General features: G+C 47.3%; 1 protein-coding gene across 4 annotated transcripts in view; it reads left to right on the top strand.

Annotated features, from left to right (window-relative positions):
- Positions 1 to 17,399, top strand: part of marchf7 (membrane-associated ring finger (C3HC4) 7) — a 78,292-nt gene that overhangs the window by 799 nt on the left and 60,094 nt on the right. For 2 of the 4 annotated variants that reach the window (XM_085986383.1, XM_085986380.1), the window contains exon 1: positions 11,954 to 12,093. The exons of 1 other annotated variant lie outside the window; for it this stretch is intronic. The gene's annotated coding sequence lies outside the window, so the exon portion shown is untranslated. Of the gene's footprint in view, positions 1 to 11,953; positions 12,094 to 12,119; positions 12,276 to 17,399 lie in introns of those variants that run through there. One more of the 4 variants, XM_085986381.1, reaches the window with a different exon arrangement.

Genomic DNA, 17,399 nt, shown 5'->3' with positions numbered 1-17,399 from the left:
TCTCCTCTCCTCTCCCTCCACCCCATCTCCCTCCCCCCACTTCTCCTCTCCCTCCCCTCTCCTCTCCCTCCCCCCTCTCCTCCCCTCCCACCCTCTCTCCTCTCCCTCCCACCCTCTCCTCCCACCCCCCCTCTCCTCCCACCCCCCCTCTCCTCCCACCCCCCCCTCTCCTCCCACCCCCCTCCCCCCTCTCCCCACCCCCTCCTCTCCCTCTCCCCTCCCCCCCTCTCCCCTCCCCCCTCTCCCCTCCCCCCCCTCTCCCCTCTCCCCTCCCCCCTCTCCCCTCTCCCCCCTCCCCCCTCTCCCCTCTCCCCCCTCTCCCCTCTCCCCCCTCTCCCCTTCTCCCCTCTCCCCCTCTCCCTTCCCCTCCCCCCCCTTCCCCCCCCCCTCTCCCCTCCTCCCCTCTCCCCTCCTCCCCTCTCCTCTCCCCCCTCTCCCCTCCTCCCCTCTCCTCTCCTCTCCCCTCCCCCCCTCTCCCCCTCTCCCCTCCCCCCCTCCCTCTCCTCTCCCCCCCCCTCTCCCCTCCCCCCCTCTCCCCTCCTCCCCTCCCCCCCCCTCCCCCCCCTCCCCCCCTCCCCCCCCTCCTCTCCCCCCCTCCCTCTCCTCCCTCCCCCCTCTCCCCCTCCCCCCCCTCTCCTCTCCCCCCTCTCCCCTCCCCCCTCTCCCCTCCCCCCCTCTCCCCTCCCCCCCTCTCCCCTCCTCTCCCCTCCCCCCCTCTCCCCTCCTCTCCCCTCTCCTCTCCCTCCCCTCCACCCTCTCCTCTCCCTCCCCTCCCCCCCTCTCCTCTCCCTCCCCTCCCCCCTCTCCTCTCCCCTCTCTCCCTCCCCGCCCCCCTCTCTCCCTCCCCTCGCCCCCCTCCCCTCCCCCTGTCTCTCCCTGATTTCCTCTCTGTCCCTCCCTCCCCCTCTCTCTCTGCCTTTCCTCAGAGCCCGGACGCGGTGAGCCGAAGCCTCCGTGTGCGGATCAGCGCCTGAGGGCCGGCCGGTGCGCGGCCTAGCGCGTGAGGCCCAGCCGGACTCACCTTAGCTCAGGTCGCGCTCCGGGCCGACGTTGACGCGCGCGCTGACTCCCGCCTCGCCAGCCTTTACTAAGATGGTGGCGATGGCTACGCTCGGCTCAGTCCCGCGCCGCCAGCCTTTACGAAGATGGCGGCGATCGCGGGGCGGGACGGGCGGTGCCTAGCTTTGGCGTGGCTGGCGAGGAGAGGCCGAGGCTTCGAGGCCTGAGGCCTGCAGGCAGCTCATCCACCGCCAAGGTGGGGAAAGCCCTAGTTCCCTTTGCAAAAGGATTTTTTTTTCTTTTAAAAGCAACTTTTTTTTTGCTGGAAATCTATTATTTCAATATAAACACGCAGAAAGTGGGAAAAAGAAATCAATAGTTAGGAATCAAGATGGCGGCCAGCTCAGAAGCATTAGGCCCGCCCACACACGCAATGAAACGCCCCCCGTGACGCACCTATTGGTCAACCATCAGGTTAATCCCCTGTACGATTGGTCAACCATCATGTCACTCAACGCTAATGAGCGGAATGTTGCCGTTTTTTGAACCTTTTTTGTATACTGTCCGAACAATTTTTGTCTGACCAAAAAGTAAATACGCCTATTAGAGTCCCCTAATGATAAGCTTTCTTTTGATATAACATATGTGCTCAAAAGTTATAAAGCGTACCTACACATATGTCAATATCAAAAGAAAGCTGATGATCAGGGGAGTGTCATAGGTGTATTTACTTTTTGGTCAGACAAAAATTGTTCGGACAGTATACAAAAAACGTTCAAAAATCCGCTCATTAGCGGTTGACCAATCCTACCGCTCATTAGCGTTGAGTGACGTGATGGTTAACCAATCTTACAGTTCAGTGACCTGATGGTTGACCAATCGGTGTGTCACGGGGAACGTTTCATTCCGTGTGTGGGCGGGCCTAATCCTGCAGCCTCCCGAAACGTTGCCATTTTTTTAATACCGACAGCGACAGCACCAGCACAACAAACCCCCACATTGCGGCTCCGGCACAGTATCTCGCTCCCGGCCCGCCGGAGGGAGGTGAGTTGGGCTCACTCGAGCCGGGCCGGGCCTGACAACCGCTCGGCCTGAGACACAGAGTGGGGGAGCGGCAGCGGCCAGCCGTCAACCGCGCAGCCCTGTAAACAGCCGTTCTACAAAAAAGCCGAGGCAACGCAGGGCCGCCCCCCAGCTAGTATTTAATGTATTGGCCTCTACTGCACTCTCTGGGTGAAGAAATTCCTCCTCATTTCTGTCCTAAATGGCCTACCCCTTATCCTTAGACTGTGACCCCTGGTTCTGGACTCCCCGACCATTGGGAACATCCTTCCTGCATCTAGTCTGTCCAGTCCTGTCAGAATTTTATAAGTTTTAACGAGGTCCCCTCTCATTCTTCTAAACTCCAGCGAGTACAAGCCCAATCGTCCCAATCTCTCCTCATACGTCATTCCTGCCATCCCAGGTATCAGCCTAGTGAATCTTCGCTGAACTCCTTCCGTGGCAAGAACATCCTTCCTCAGATAAGGCGACCAAAACTGCACACAATACTCAAGATGTGGTCTCACCAAGGCCCTGTACAACTGCAGCAAGACATCCTTGTTCCTGTACTAAAACCCTCTCGCTACGAAGGCCAACATACCATTTGCCTTCTTAACCACCTGCTGCACCTGCATGCTTACCTTCAGCGACTGGTGCACAAGGACACCCAGGTCTCGTTGCACTTCCCCTTCTCCCAATCTATTGCCATTCAGATAATAAACTGCCTTCCTGTTTTTGCCACCAAAGTGGATAACCTCACATTTATCCACGTTATATTGCATCTGCCATGCTTCTGCCCAATCACCCAACCTGTCCAAATCATCCCGTAGTTTCTCGGCATCCTCCTCACAGCACACACACTTTGTGTCGTCTGCAAATTTGGAGATATTACATCTAGTTCCCTTGTCTCGATCATTAATATATATTGTGAATAGCTGGGGTCCAAGGACCGATCCCTGCGGTACCCCACTAGTCACTGCCTGCCATTCGGAAAAAGACCCGTTTATTCCAACTCTTTGCTTTCTGTCTGCCAACCAGTTCTCTATCCAAGACAATACCTTGCCCCCAATCCCATGTGCCTTAACTTTACACGCTAATCTCTTATGCGGGACCTTATCGAAAGCCTTCTGAAAGTCCAAATACACCACATCCACTGGTTCTCCCTTATCTATTTTACTCGTTACATCCTCGAAAAATTCCAGTAGATTAGTCAAGCACGGTTTACCTTTTGTAAATCCATGTTGACTTTGTCCGATCCTGTCACAGTTTTCCAAGTGCTCTGCTATTACATCTTTTATAATGGACTCTAGCATTTTCCCCACTACCGATGTCAGGCTTACCAGTCTGTAATTCCCCGTTTTCTCTCTACCACCTTTTTTGAATAGTGGGGTAACATTAGTTACCCTCCAATCCATGGGTACTGTTCCAGATTCCATCGAATGTTGGAAGATGATCAGCAATGCATCTACTATTTCTAGGGCCACTTCCTTAAGTACCCTAGGATGTAGATTATCAGGCCCTGGGGACTTATCGGCCTTCAATCCCATCAATTTCCCTAACACCATTTCCCTACAAATACTGATTTCTTTCAGTTCCTCCCTTTCATCAGACCTTATGTTCCCCGACATCTCTGGGAAGTTATTTGTGTCCTCCTTTGTGAAGACAGAACCAAAATATGTATTTAATTGGTCTGCCATTTCTTTGTTCCCCATTATAAATTCCCCTGATTCTGACTGCAAGGGACCTACACTTGACTTCACCAATCTTTTTCTCTTCACATATCTATAAAAGCTTTTACAGTCAGTTTTTATGTTCCCTGAAAGCTTACTCTCATATTCTATTTTCCCTTTCTTAATGAATCCTTTTGTCCTCTTTTGTTGAATCCTAAACTGCTCCCAATCCTCAGGTTTACTGCTTTTTCTGGCCAATTTATATGTCCTCTCCTTGGATCTTATGCTATCCCTAATTTCCCTTGTTAGCCACGGTTGAGTCACCTTTTTTGTTTTATTTTTATGCCAAACTGGGATGAACAAATTCTGTAGTTCATCCATGCGGTCTTTGAATGTTTGCCATTGCCTATCCACCATCAACCCTTTGAGTGACATTCCCCAATCCATCCTACCCAACTCGCGCCTCAGACCATCGTAGTTTCCTTTACTTAAATTCAGGACCCTAGTCTCTGAGTCAACTACTTCATTCTCCATCTTAATGAAGAATTCGATCATATTATGATCGCTCCAACCCAAGGGGCCTCGTACAACAAGATTGCTAATTAATCCTTTCTCGTTACATAATACCCAGTCTAAGATGGCCTGATCTCTGGTTGGTTCCTCAACATATTGGTCCAGGAAACCATCCCATAAACACTCCAGGAATTCCTCCTCCACAGTATTGTTACTAATTTGGTTAGCCCAATCTATGTGTAGATTAAAGTCACCCATGATGACTGCTGTGCCCTTATTGCATGCTTCTCTAATTTCCCTTTTAATGCCATCCCCAACCTCCGCATTACTGTTTGGAGGTCTATATACCACTCCCACTAACGTTTTCTGCCCCTTGGTATTTCTCAGTTCTACCCATACAGATTCCACATCATCAGAGCCAATATCCTTCCTTACAATTGTGTTAATCCCTTCTTTAACCAGCAATGCTACCCCACTTCCCTTTCCTTTTTGCCTATCTTTCCTAAATATTGAACACCCCTGGATGTTGAGTTCCCAGCCTTGGCCACCCTGGAGCCATGTTTCCGTAATCCCAATCAAACCATATTCGTTTACCTCTATTTGCGCAGCTAATTCATCCACTTTATTACGAATGCTCCTCGCATTAAGACACAAAGCCTTCAGGCTTGTTTTTTTAACACTCTTAGAGCTATTAGAATTATTATTTACTGTGGCCATGTTTGATTTAAACCGTTGATTTCTCTGACTGCCACTTTTGTTTTTCTCCTTCCTATCTTTTGCTTTCATCCTTGTTTCCCTTTCCTCTGTCCCCCTGCTCAGGTTCCCAACCCCCTGCCATTTTAGTTTAAACCCTCCCCCAGAGCACTAGCAAACACTCCCCCTAGGACATCGGTCCCGGCCCTGCCCAGGTGCATACCGTCCGGTTTGAACTGGTCCCACCTCCCCCAGAACCGGTTCCAATGTCCCAGGAATTTGAATCCCTCCCCCTGGCACCATTCCTCTAGCCACGTATTCATCTGAAACATCCTTCTATTTCTACTCTGACTCGCACGTGGCACTGGTAGCAATCCTGAGATTACTACCTTTGAGGTCCTATTTTTTAATTTACCTCCTAACTCCCTATATTCAGCTTTTAGGACCTCATCCTGTTTTTTACCTATATCGTTGGTACCTATATGCACCACGACAACTGGCTGTTCACCCTCCCCTTCCAAGATGTTCTGCAGCCGCTCCGAGACATCCTTGACCCTTGCACCAGGGAGGCAACACACCATCCTGGAGTCTTGTCTGCGGTCGCAGAAACGCCTATCTATTCCCCTTACAATAGAATCCCCTATTACTATAGCTCTACCCCTCTTTTTCCTCCCGTCCTGTGCAGCAGAGCCACCCCTGGTGCCAGGAAGTTGGCTGCTGCTGCCTTCCTCTGATAAGTCATCCCCCCCAACAGTACTCAAAGAGGTGTATCTGTTTGAGAGGGGGATGGCCACAGGGGACCCCTGCACTACCTGTCTGTGCCTAGTACTCTGTCTGTTGGTCACCCGTTCCCTTTCTGCCTGTCCAACCTTTGCCGGCGGTGTGACCAACTGATTAAATGTGCTATTCACGATGTCCTCAGCCTCGCGAATAGTCCAGTATGTATCCAATCGCAGCTCCAGCGCCGCAATGCGGTCTGCCAGTATCTGCAGCTGGGCACACTTCCTGCACACATAGTTGTCAGGGACACAGGAAGTGTCCCCGAGTTCCCACATAGCGCAGGAGGAGCATACCACGGTACCGGGCTGTCCTGCCATGACTTACCCTTTAAATAATTGCAATTAAATTAAATCAAATCAATCCCACCAATTATACTACAGTTAAATGGTATATTTAAGGGCCCTGGTTTACAAACAGTACCCGCTACACCACAGAGAGCTTAGGAACTATAAACCAGAGTTAAAGTTTAAAAAGAAAGAAATACTCACCAACCAATCACTTACCTGCTTTCCGGTGACGTCACACTTCGATTACTTTTTACTTCTCTCCCTCTGTCTGAGATTGGAGATTAGTACACACTGAGGCCTGCCTGGTCCTCGGGCTTACCTTAAATACTCGCCGCCGCCGCCGAGATTCTCGCCGCCGCTCCGAGATTCCCGCCGCACTGAGGCCTACCTGGTCCTCGGGCTTACCTTAAATACTCGCCGCCGCCGAGATTCTCGCCGCTGCTCCGAGACTCCCGCCGCACTGAGGCCTACCTGGTCCTCGGGCTTACCTTAAATACTCGCCGCCGCCACCGAGATTCTCGCCGTCACTCCGAGGCATACCTGGTCCTCGGGCTTACCTTAAATACTCGCCGCCGCTGCCGAGATTCTCGCCGCCACTCCGAGACTCCCGCCGCACTGAGGCCTACCTGGTCCTCGGGCTTACCTTAAATACTCGCCACCGAGATTTTCGCCGCCACTCCGAGACTCCCGCCAACATGGGTCTCGCGTCACAAGACAAAAAGAATACATGTAACTCGGAAATTTGACCCAAACAGAACACGCAATCAAAAGCTGGCACTATAAAAACGTCTTTCAATCGAGATGGAGGCTGACACGGTCTTCCAGATCTGCGATCGGTGATTGGTGTTTGACTACCAGGTGCTTCGGGTTTTGCAGTTGTTGTTTCTTTCTTTGGAGACTGTGGACAGTTCAGAGGACTGCTGGGGTGCTGCGTTTTGGAAAAGTCGTCAATCTCAGGTGTTTTGCTTACAGGTGGCTTATCAGCATAAATCAACTGATGGTGATTCCTGCGGTATGATGAGTCTCCGACTGGCACATCATAACTTCTAGGACCCACCACATGGGTGCATGTTCCAGCACTGCAAGTACTCTGGACAGGGAGTTTCACCCGCACTGTATCACCAGGGTGTATATCTTGAGGTGGTTTAGCATTCCTGTCATAGTAATACTGCTGATGTTGTTTCATGCCTACTCGCCATGTTCTGCCAATCTAATAGAGCTAGAAACTTTGATTGACCAGACTCCTTGCACTTTGTGAAGAGTCGTTTCAGTCTTAACAGCATTCTCAGCTTTGCCATTTGGACTGCGGGTAGTGAGGTGATGATGTTACATGTCTAAATCCCCATCTCTTGGCAAACACTGCAAATTCTGCAGATGCAAATTGTGGACTGTTATCCATTACTAGGATGTCTGGTATCCCAAATCTTGCAAACATCTCTTGGAGTTCCCTCAAAACACTGCGAATAGTAACAGAAGTGAGGCTGGCTACTTCGATAAAGTTACTGTAATAGTCACACACAATGAGCAGGGTACGGCCATGTAGTTCACAAAGGTCAGCCCCAACCTTCAACCAAGGCCTAGCCACAATCTCGTGCTGTAATAATGGTTCCTTACTTGAAGAACTACGATCAGCCAAACAGATTTCACAATTTGCAATGTATTGTTTAAGCTCTGTTGACATCCTGGGCCAATAGAGGCTGTCACAGACTCTACAGATACAACCTTCTATGCCAATGTATGTTGAAAGAGCTACTGATGTTAATTCCTTATGCAATACAGCTGGTACCACGAGTTGCTGTCCTTTGAATATCAAATCCCCTTGGACAGTTACTTCATCTCAAAGGTCAAAGTAAGGGTGGAGTCATTCCAGTACGTCTGTCTTGATCCCAGGGCAACCTTGCCGAATAATAACACGCAGTTGCTTCTGAACGGGGTTATCCGCTGCAGCATGATTAAGTTGCAGCCAGTGTGAGCCACCAACTGGAAGTGATTCGCGATGATCAATTTCTTCCAGCTCAAGTGTAAAATCACAGGTGTTAACATCTGGCAGGTATGCTCTGCCTCAGGTGTATCTGGTAGGACCATCTTCTCCCCTTTCTTATAAAGATACTTTCAGACAACATTTTTAGAGTCTTAACAGCATTCTTTGAAGTCTCTTAGGCATGCTATTTACTGGCTTGAGCACTATTGATCCTAACAGACGGTGATCCGTTTCAATAGTCACCACGTTGCGGCTGTAGATGCTGGCTTCAAATTTATCACAGGCAAATACGATAGCGAGAAGATCTTTCTCGATCTGTGCATATCTCATCTCTGCTGCTGTCAATGCCATTGATGCATACACTACTGGTTGTCCATCTTTGCTGCTCCAAGTCCAGATTGAGATGCATTGCATTGTAGAGTGACTTCTTCCTTGAGATTTTAATACCTAAGGACTAGTGTGCTGGTGGCCGCTACTTTAATTCGTTGCAGCGCCAATGCTTGCAATTCTCCCCAGAACCATTCTGCTTGTTTCTGCATTAAATCGCTGAGCGGCTTTGCTATGTCTGACAGATGCGGGAGAAACTTACTCAGCTATTGAGCAAGTCCAACCAGTTGCTGGATCCCTGCTACATCAGTCGGTGTCAGCATCTCCAAAACCCTATTAACTTTGGCTGGATCGTGGATTTCGAGAGCCTGAGGTGATGGTAGAGCACCTCACGACACCATTGTGCACCCGCTTTAGTTTGCACATTACTTTAAAAACCTGTGCCGGCTACCGAGATGTACACCAAAATAGTGCAAGTTGCTTTAAACAATCACTACCACTGCTGCCACCAGGTGTCGATACCTCTTTAAAATAGTAGGAATAGCCATGAGTTGTTATAAAGAGTATCAACGTTTTAGTTACATATATAAAATAACAAGTTAACTCACAGTAGTTTCATGAGCTGCAAGATTTACTGTTTACCGATCACACACAGAGAGAACAAAGGAATCACCTGATGAGTCACATGACAAATCCCATGATGCTGATTCAGATGCTACGTACTTACAGCCAACCTGCATCTGCGTCACACTGGTTACTGACCTTTCTGCCACTGGAAATAGTTTATCTTATTTACTCTACCAAAATCCTTCATGATTTTGAACACCTATGTCAAATCTCCCCTTAACCTTCTCTGCTCTAAGGAGAACAACCTCAGTTTCTCTAGTCTCCATGTAAATGAAGTCTCTCATCCCTGGTACCATTCCAGTAAATCTCCTCTGCACCCTCTCTAAGGCCTTGACATCCTTCCTAAAGTGTGGTGCCCTGAATTGGCCAGAGTACTCCAACTGGGGCCTAACCAGTGTTTTATAAAGGTTTATCTCTTCCTATCTCGACTCTATCTTTTCTCCCCTTGTCCAGTCTCTTCCCAACTACAGCCGTGACTCTTTGGACGCCCTCCGCCACTTCAAGTTTCCAGTTTCCTGGCCCCAACCGCTTCCTCTTCACAATAGACGTACAATCCCTCTACACCTCCATCCCCCACCAGGATGGCCTGAGGGCGCTCCGCTTCTTCCTTGAACAGAGGCCCGACCAGTCCCCATCCACCACCACCCTACTCCGCCTGGCTGAACTTGTTCTCACATTGAACAATTCCTCCTTTAACTCCACTCATTTCCTCCAAATCAAAGGTGTTGCTATGGGTACCCGCATGGGTCCTAGCTATGCCTGCCTTTTTGTGGGATACGTGGAACACTCTTTGTTCCAGTCCTACTCAGGTCCCCTCCCTCACCTCTTTTTCCGATACATTGATGACTGTATCGGTGCCGTTTCCTGCTCTCGCCCCGAACTAGACAATTTCATTCACTTTGCCTACAATTTCCACCCTTCCCTCACCTTCACATGGTCCATCTCTGACTCTTCCCTTCCCTTCCTCGACTTCTCCGTCTCCATCTCTGGGGATAGGTTATCAACCAATATTCACTACAAGCCTACTGACTCCCACAGCTACCTGGACTACACTTCCTCCCACCCGCCTCCTGCAAGGACTCTATTCCATTCTCCCAGTTTCTCCGTCTCCGCCGTATCTGTTCCGACGATGCCACCTTCCACACCAGTGCTTCCGACATGTCTTCCTTTTTTCCTCAACCAAGGATTCCCCTCGACCGTGTCCATTCTATCTCCCGCACTTCTGCCCTCACCCCTGCCCCTCCCTCCCGGAACCACGATAGGGTTCCCCTTGTCCTCACCTTTCACCCCACCAGCCTCCACATTCAACGGATCATCCTCCGCCATTTCTGCTACCTCCAAAGTGATCCCACCACCAAACACAAACACATCTTCCCCTCCCCTTTCAGCATTCCGTAGGGACCGCTCCTTCCGAGACACCCTAGTCCACTCCTCTATCACCCCCAACAGCCCTTCCCCTTCGCCTGGCACCTTCCCGTGCAAGTGCAGGAGATGTAACACCTGCCCCTATACCTCCCACCTTCTCACCGTCCAGGGCCCCAAACACCCCTTCCAGGTGAAACAGCGATTTACTTGTACTTCTTGCAATCTAGTATACTGTATTCGCTGCTCACGATGCGGTCTCCTCTACATTGGGGAGACCAAACGCAGATTGGGTGACCGCTTTGCGGAACACCTCCGTTCAGTCCGCAAGGGTGACCCTGAGCTTCCGGTCGCCTGTCATTTTAATTCACCGCTCCATTCCCACTCGGACCTCACCGTCCTTGGCCTCTTGCACTGTTCCACGGAAGATGAACGTAAACCTTGAGGAACAGCACCTCATCTTCCGATTAGGCACTTTGCAGCCTTCCGGACTCAATATCGAGTTCAACAATTTCAGATCATAACCTCGGCCCCTATTAATTTTTACTTATTTTTTTTTTCCACCCCTTTGTTTTGGGTTTTACCTTCCCACCCTTTCCTTTTTTTTCTCTCTCCCACATGGCAGCTGTCTCTCATCCTGCCAGTACACTTCACACCTAATCTGAGCCGTCTTTTGTCTCCACTGCCCTATTACCATCTCGTCTGGTTTTGAATACCTCTTAATGTCTCTTTACTTCTTTTGTTCTATCGCAGCCCTGCCTTCGATCTATTTCATTTCCTTTCCAGTTTTGAAAAAGGGTTCACCCGAAACGTCGACTCTAATTTCTCTCCACGGATGTTGCCTGGCCTGCTGAGTTTTTCCAGCATTTTCTGTTGTTATTTAGCATAACTTACTTGCTTTGGTACTCTATGCCTCTATTTATAAGGCTGAGGATCCCGTATGCTTTTTTTTAAAACAGCCTTCTCAACTTGTTCTGCCACGTTCAAAGATTTGTGTACATACACCCCAGATCTCTCTGTTCCTGCAACCCCTTTAAAATTGTACCATTTAGGTTATATTGCATCTCCTCATTCTTCCTACCAAAATGAATCACTTCACAATTCTGTTAAATTTTATCTGCCATTTCACCAATCTGTCTATGTCCTCCTGAAGTCTGTTACTATCCTTCTCACTGTTTACTCATTTCCGAGTTTTGTGTCATCTGCAAACTCTGAGATTATGCCCTGCCGAGGGCATTAACATATATCAAAAATAATTGCTGTAGTAAGGTGGTGCATTTGAAAGCTAAGCTCCCTGATGGACGAGATCTTTGGTGTCTCCAACAGACTGGCAAGAAAGGTATTACAGCCCAACCGATATCGTTCTACATGTTCAATTTCCATTCGGGAGGGGTGGGAAATCACGCTTTGTAAATCCCAATTTGCCAACTACTGTGTCTCGTGACTTGAAAGTATGAATAATAAATGAGTTTCTTGTTAACAACAATGTAAAATTCAGCACTGAAATCACGGGCGCACCTTTCGATCGGCTTATCCGCCAGCCCGTCCCTCTGCTCTGCCCCCGGTGGGCGTTGTTCGCCCGATTATCCACCAAAGCCTGTTTGTCTGCGGCCGCGGCAGGCCTGAGTCCGCTGCCATGACCTCAGAATGGCTGCCGCCGGAAGTGACATCATGCTATGATTCCTGCTGTCTGAGCTAATGAACCCACACAGGGACGCCATTACAAATGGTCGGCGTTATGTTCAGTTAGCATTTAAAAGGCGTAATATTCGCAGCCCTTTGCAAACAGATCGATCTTGGGCGTTGAGGCAACGTAAGTCCCTTCCCCTCCCTCCCTTGTTGCTTGTGCCGTTTTTAAGAAGCGTTTGAATGCCTTTTTAAAAAGTTTTAACACCATTGGTGCTGTAAAAGTCGAGCCCAAGAGGTGTTTTAAATATTCAGTTTGGGCCTACAGCAGGGACGGAAGCAGCAGAGTCGAGCTGGTGGATATTCCAGGTACTGTGCTAGAGCAGAGCAGGCCATTTACTGATCTGCTGTGAAAAATACGATGATCAAACTGTTCACCTTTTTTGACGTTGGAGGAAGTACATTGTAATTGCTGTGAATGGGAATGCTCGCATTCGTAACTTTCATCTTGGACATGGCACACATTTAAATATCTTGATCTAATCTTACCAGTTAGATCTAGTAGTTTCGTAATGGTGCAATAAATTACGGCAAAAGTATGAACATTTGTTGAGTTGGAACAGAGTATCGATAGCTTAATATTGTGTTTGGCGTTTTTTAAAAATTTAATTATCTAAAGCAAACTTGTTTGGAAATAGCAACGCTTTTGGCACGAAGGACATATTCGAGACGTTGTAATCTGGACCCTGTCTTTTTTTTAAGTATACGCCAGTTTAGTGTTAAACTCTGCAGGATTATATAGAAAGAAAGACTTGCATTTATAATAGTGACTTTCACAACTTCAGGACATTCCAAAGTGCTTTTCAGCCAATGAAGTACTTTTTGAAGTGTAGTCACTGTTGTATTGTAGGAAATGTGGCAACCAAATTGCGGGCAGCAAGCTCCCAAAAAAAGCAATATGATAATGACCAGCTAATCTCTCTCTTTGTGATGTTGATTTGAGGGATAAATATTGACCAGGACACCAGGAATAGCTCTTCTTTGACATAGTTCCATGAGATCTTTTACATCCACCTTCGAGAGCAGACAGGGCCTCGGTTTAATGTCTCATCTGAAAGACGGCACCTCTGACAGTGCAGCACTCCCTCAGTACTGCACTGGAGTGTCAGCCTAGATTTTTGTGCTCAAGTCCCTGGAGTGGGACTTGAACCCACAACTGTCTACTTGGAGGTGAGTGCTACCCACTTGTTGCTGTTGTTGTTACCCACTGTGCCACAGCTATGTTTTGTCAGGTTACCTGATGTCTGATAGTTAACATTTTAAATAACAACAGAAAATGCTGGAAAAACTCAGCAGGTCAGGCAACACCCGTGGAGAGAAATTTGAGTTGACGTTTCGGGTCGAACCCTTCTTCAAAACTGGAAAGAAAAGAAATTAGATCGAAGGCAGGGCTGCGATCGGACAAAAGAAGTGAAAGAAACAAAAGAGCTAGACGAGATGGTAATAGGCTGAAATTAGGTGTAAAGTGTACTGGCAGGGCAAGAGCTAGCTGCCAGGTGTGAGAGAGAAACAAAAGGAAAGGGGGGGGAAAGGAGTGGAAAAATTACAAGAAAGAAAGTGTAATAGGGGCCGAGGTTATGATCTGAAATTGTTGAACTCGATATAAGGCTGCAGAGTGCCTAATCGGAAGATGAGGTGCTGTTCCTCGAGTTTACGTTGAGCTTCCGTGGAACAATACAAGAGGCCAAGGACGGTGAGGTCCGAGTGGGAATGGAGCGGTGAATTAAAATGACAGGCGACCGGAAGCTCGGGGTCACCCTTACGGACTGAACGGAGGTGTTCCGCAAAGCCTGATTGCACAAGTCTGATTGCACAAACTAGTCATTATAACTGTTTTACTGGAATGTACAGTGTCTGACTATACTATGGATATATCTTGATACTGCAGTATTATATCTTGATACTGCAGTATTTTACGGTTCATCTGACTTTTTTAACAAAAGGTTGTTTTAATTCCAGTGAATAAAATTAGGTAAGGGTAAAATGTTGAAGGGAGGGTGAAGAAGGAAACTGCTGTCTCTGCTGTAACTTGTTTTGTTATACATACTCCAAATATTATTTGAAAAGGTATGTGTAAGATTTTATGATGTTGGTCTCTAAAAATGACTGCATATTTGGCAGCATTACTATATAATGTGTCCTGTAAAGTAAGTAACAGTATTTGATTACCACTCAACTCTGCTGGAACCCTGGATCTACCCAGATAGCTCTTGGTATGATTTTTTACACCACCTCGGCTCTATTTTCCACTAGAAAACCTTCAACAGTGTGCCCAACCAAAAACAAGGCCAGTAGAATGCAACACATAAGGCTTCTTTTATAAACATTGATATTCATAATATACCAACCAGGGCCAATTGCACCATGCCTTCTCCTTGCCCATTGCGTCCAATATAATTGCTGTTTATATCTCTTAACCTCTGTTTACAGCATACTTAGTGTGATATATTGCTAAAGTTAGGATTCGGTGCCCCTTTCCTTTGCTCCCCAACAAGGAAAACCAAGCATATTAGGAGGTTGGCCATCCTAGCACATGTAGTGGAAGTGAAGTATTTGATTAAAAGTACATCTTACAATAATGATTCTCTTGCTTTCTCTTGAAATAATTGTAGGTAGACCACTGAAAGCTAGCTCTAGCAACATTCCACAACTGGAGACAGAGGGGGGGGGAAAAAACTTACATTTTTATAATAACTTTTCTCTTTAGGAAGTCCCATGCTTTTTTATATCTAATTACCTTTAACGTTCAGTCACTTATTTTAGGCAAACAAAGCAGCCAATTTGTATACAGCAAGATCCCAAAAGCAGCAAATGAAATGCATGACTAGTTAATCTGTTTTTTGGCACACTGGTTGAGGGATGAATGTTGCTAATGAAACCGGAAGACCGCCCTGCTTTTCAAATAGTGCCATGGGATCGTTCAGACCCATCTAATTAGGCAGATGGGACCTCAGTTTAACTTTTCACCGGAAAGATAGTACTGTACCTCCAATATTGGAGCACTCAGTACTGCACTGAAGTGCCAGCCTAGATTATAAACTTTAGTCCTGGAGTGGGTCTTGAACCTGCAATCTTCAAATTGAAGAAAGTGTGCTACCAACTGAGCCAAGCTGATATTTAAAGAAAAGAGCGAGGCGGATAATAAACAAGAATCTGTAAAAGGAGACCTCACCACTCCCTCCTCCCGCACCAGTTAAAGGGACCACGCACTAAAAAATTAGAGGGAACATTGGTAACAGCATATGTAATCAAACTGTCAAACATTGGCAATGGACAGTCAAATGGAATGCACAGAGGTTAGAATCACAAAAGACACAAGTTTTATATTAACTGCACTTAAAAGTCCTAAAGATTAATAGTGTTCAAACATAAAAAATACATTATGATTATTATTAGACCTCAACATAACGGTTACTCTTAGCATCACCCAATTTGCAAACAGGAAGCTAGCTGTTCGCACTTCCCCAGTGAGGCAAGTTTTTTTTTTGTGTACACATCCCTGGCCTTTTATCACTCCTCTTCATATTTATGCTGAGAAAATTCAGTCAACTTCCTTAACTTAAATGTCTACTGCAATCTGATAGAAAAATTCAAGCAATCAGCAGGCTCCATGTCTGTCCTCTGCTTCCTCTTTCTCTTCCCCGCCCCCCCATTCAATCAAAATGAAACCAAGTTTGAAAAAATATATATAAATGCTTGCAGGCAACACTTCTATTTTTCTAACCAGTCTATAAGATAGACCAATTGACCTGCAGCCTTGTTTCTGCCTTTGTTTACACAACAGTAACTACACAAATAACAACAGAAAATGCTGGAAATACTCAGCAGGCCAGGCAGCATCTGTGGAGAGAGAGAAACAGAGTTAATGTTTCAGGTCTGGGACCCTTCATCAGAACTGGAGAGAAAGAGTTAACGTTTCAGGTCTGGAACACAAAAGTAGTTCACGTGCTTGAAGCACTTTGAGACATTCTGAGAATGTGATAGTGCACTACATTAATAAATGCAAGTTTTTGTTTATTACAAGTTGTTGAAAAGCACCCTGAAGAGGACTGCCCTAATTTTCCATCTCTGTAAAGGAAGGATCTAGGTTTCTCATGCATCTGCTCAGCAACATAGCTGATATCGTAAACTCAAAGAGCGAGATTTTAAGAGCATAATTTTTCCTTTCAGTGGTTTCATAGCACTTCCCACGAAGAGACATTGTACCCATGATCCAGTGACTTTCTACAATCTGCCTTTGCAGGAAGTTGCATGGCCAGAGTTAAGAATCACCCAATAATAACAACTTTTATTTATATAGCGCCTTTAACGTAGTAAAATGTCCCAAGGCGCTTCACAGGAATGTTAAAGAACAAAATTTGACACCGAGCCACATCAGGAGCAATTAGTGCAGATGACCAATTCCATATGTGTCTAGTTCTTCCAAAAATGACTTGAGCTCTTGCATTTTAAAGCCACCACTTGCACCTTCCCTAGTAATGGAACTAACATCAGAAACTCCTCAGTATGGCGAGCACAAGTACGAGTCCTACTATAGCACCTATCCTTCAACCTTTATATAGCACCTTTAACATAGGGAAACGTCTCAGCACTTCACAGGAGTATAATCAGACCCAAAGAAAGACATTAGGACAGGTGACAAAGTTTGGTTGGAGGTAGGTTTTTAAGGAGGGTCTTAAATGAGGTGTAGGGGTGTAGGATTAGGGGAGGTAATTCCAGAGCTTGGGGCCTAGACAGCTGAAAGCACAACCTCCAGTGGTGGGGTGAAAGAAGTGGGGGTTACACACGAGGCCAGAGGTGGAGGAGCACAGAGTTCTTGGAGGGTTGTGGGGATGGAGGAGGTTACAGAGATGGGGAGGGGAGAGGCAGTGTAAGATTTGGAACACAAGGAGGAAAATGTTACTATCTAGGAATTGGTGGACTGGGAGCCAATGTAGGTCAGCAAGCACAAGACTGATGGATAAGTGGCACTTGGTGCGGCTTAGGCTACGGAGAGCAGAATTTTGGATGAGCAAGTTTATGGAGGGTGAAAAATGGGAGTCTGCCCAGGAGAGCATTTGAATAATTGAGTCTGGAGGTAACAAAAGCATGGATGAGGGTTTCAGATGCAGATGGTCTGAGGTAGCAGCTGAGACAGACGATGTTAGAGGTGGAAGTAGGCAGGCTTCGCGATGGAGAGGATATGGGATCGGAAGCTCAGCTCCATGTCAAATAGGGCGTCGAGGATTGCGAGCAGCCTGGTTCAGCCTGAGATAGTGGCCAGAAAGGGGGATGGAATTGGTGACGAGGGAACGGAGTTTGCGGTGGAGGCCAAAGACCATGACTTCAGTCTTCCCAATGTTTAATTGTAGGAAACTGTGGCTGATCCAGGACTAAATGTTAAACAAGCAGCTTAACCACACGAAGGCAGTGGCGGGGTTGAGGTAGAGCTAC

This window comes from Somniosus microcephalus, chromosome 4, assembly GCF_052327205.1.
Source record: "Somniosus microcephalus isolate GS21.2 chromosome 4, FLI_Smic_1.0, whole genome shotgun sequence".
NCBI lineage: Eukaryota > Metazoa > Chordata > Chondrichthyes > Squaliformes > Somniosidae > Somniosus > Somniosus microcephalus.
The sequence above is the reverse complement of the archived record's forward strand: the minus strand, read 5'-3'. Positions and strand labels throughout refer to the sequence as shown.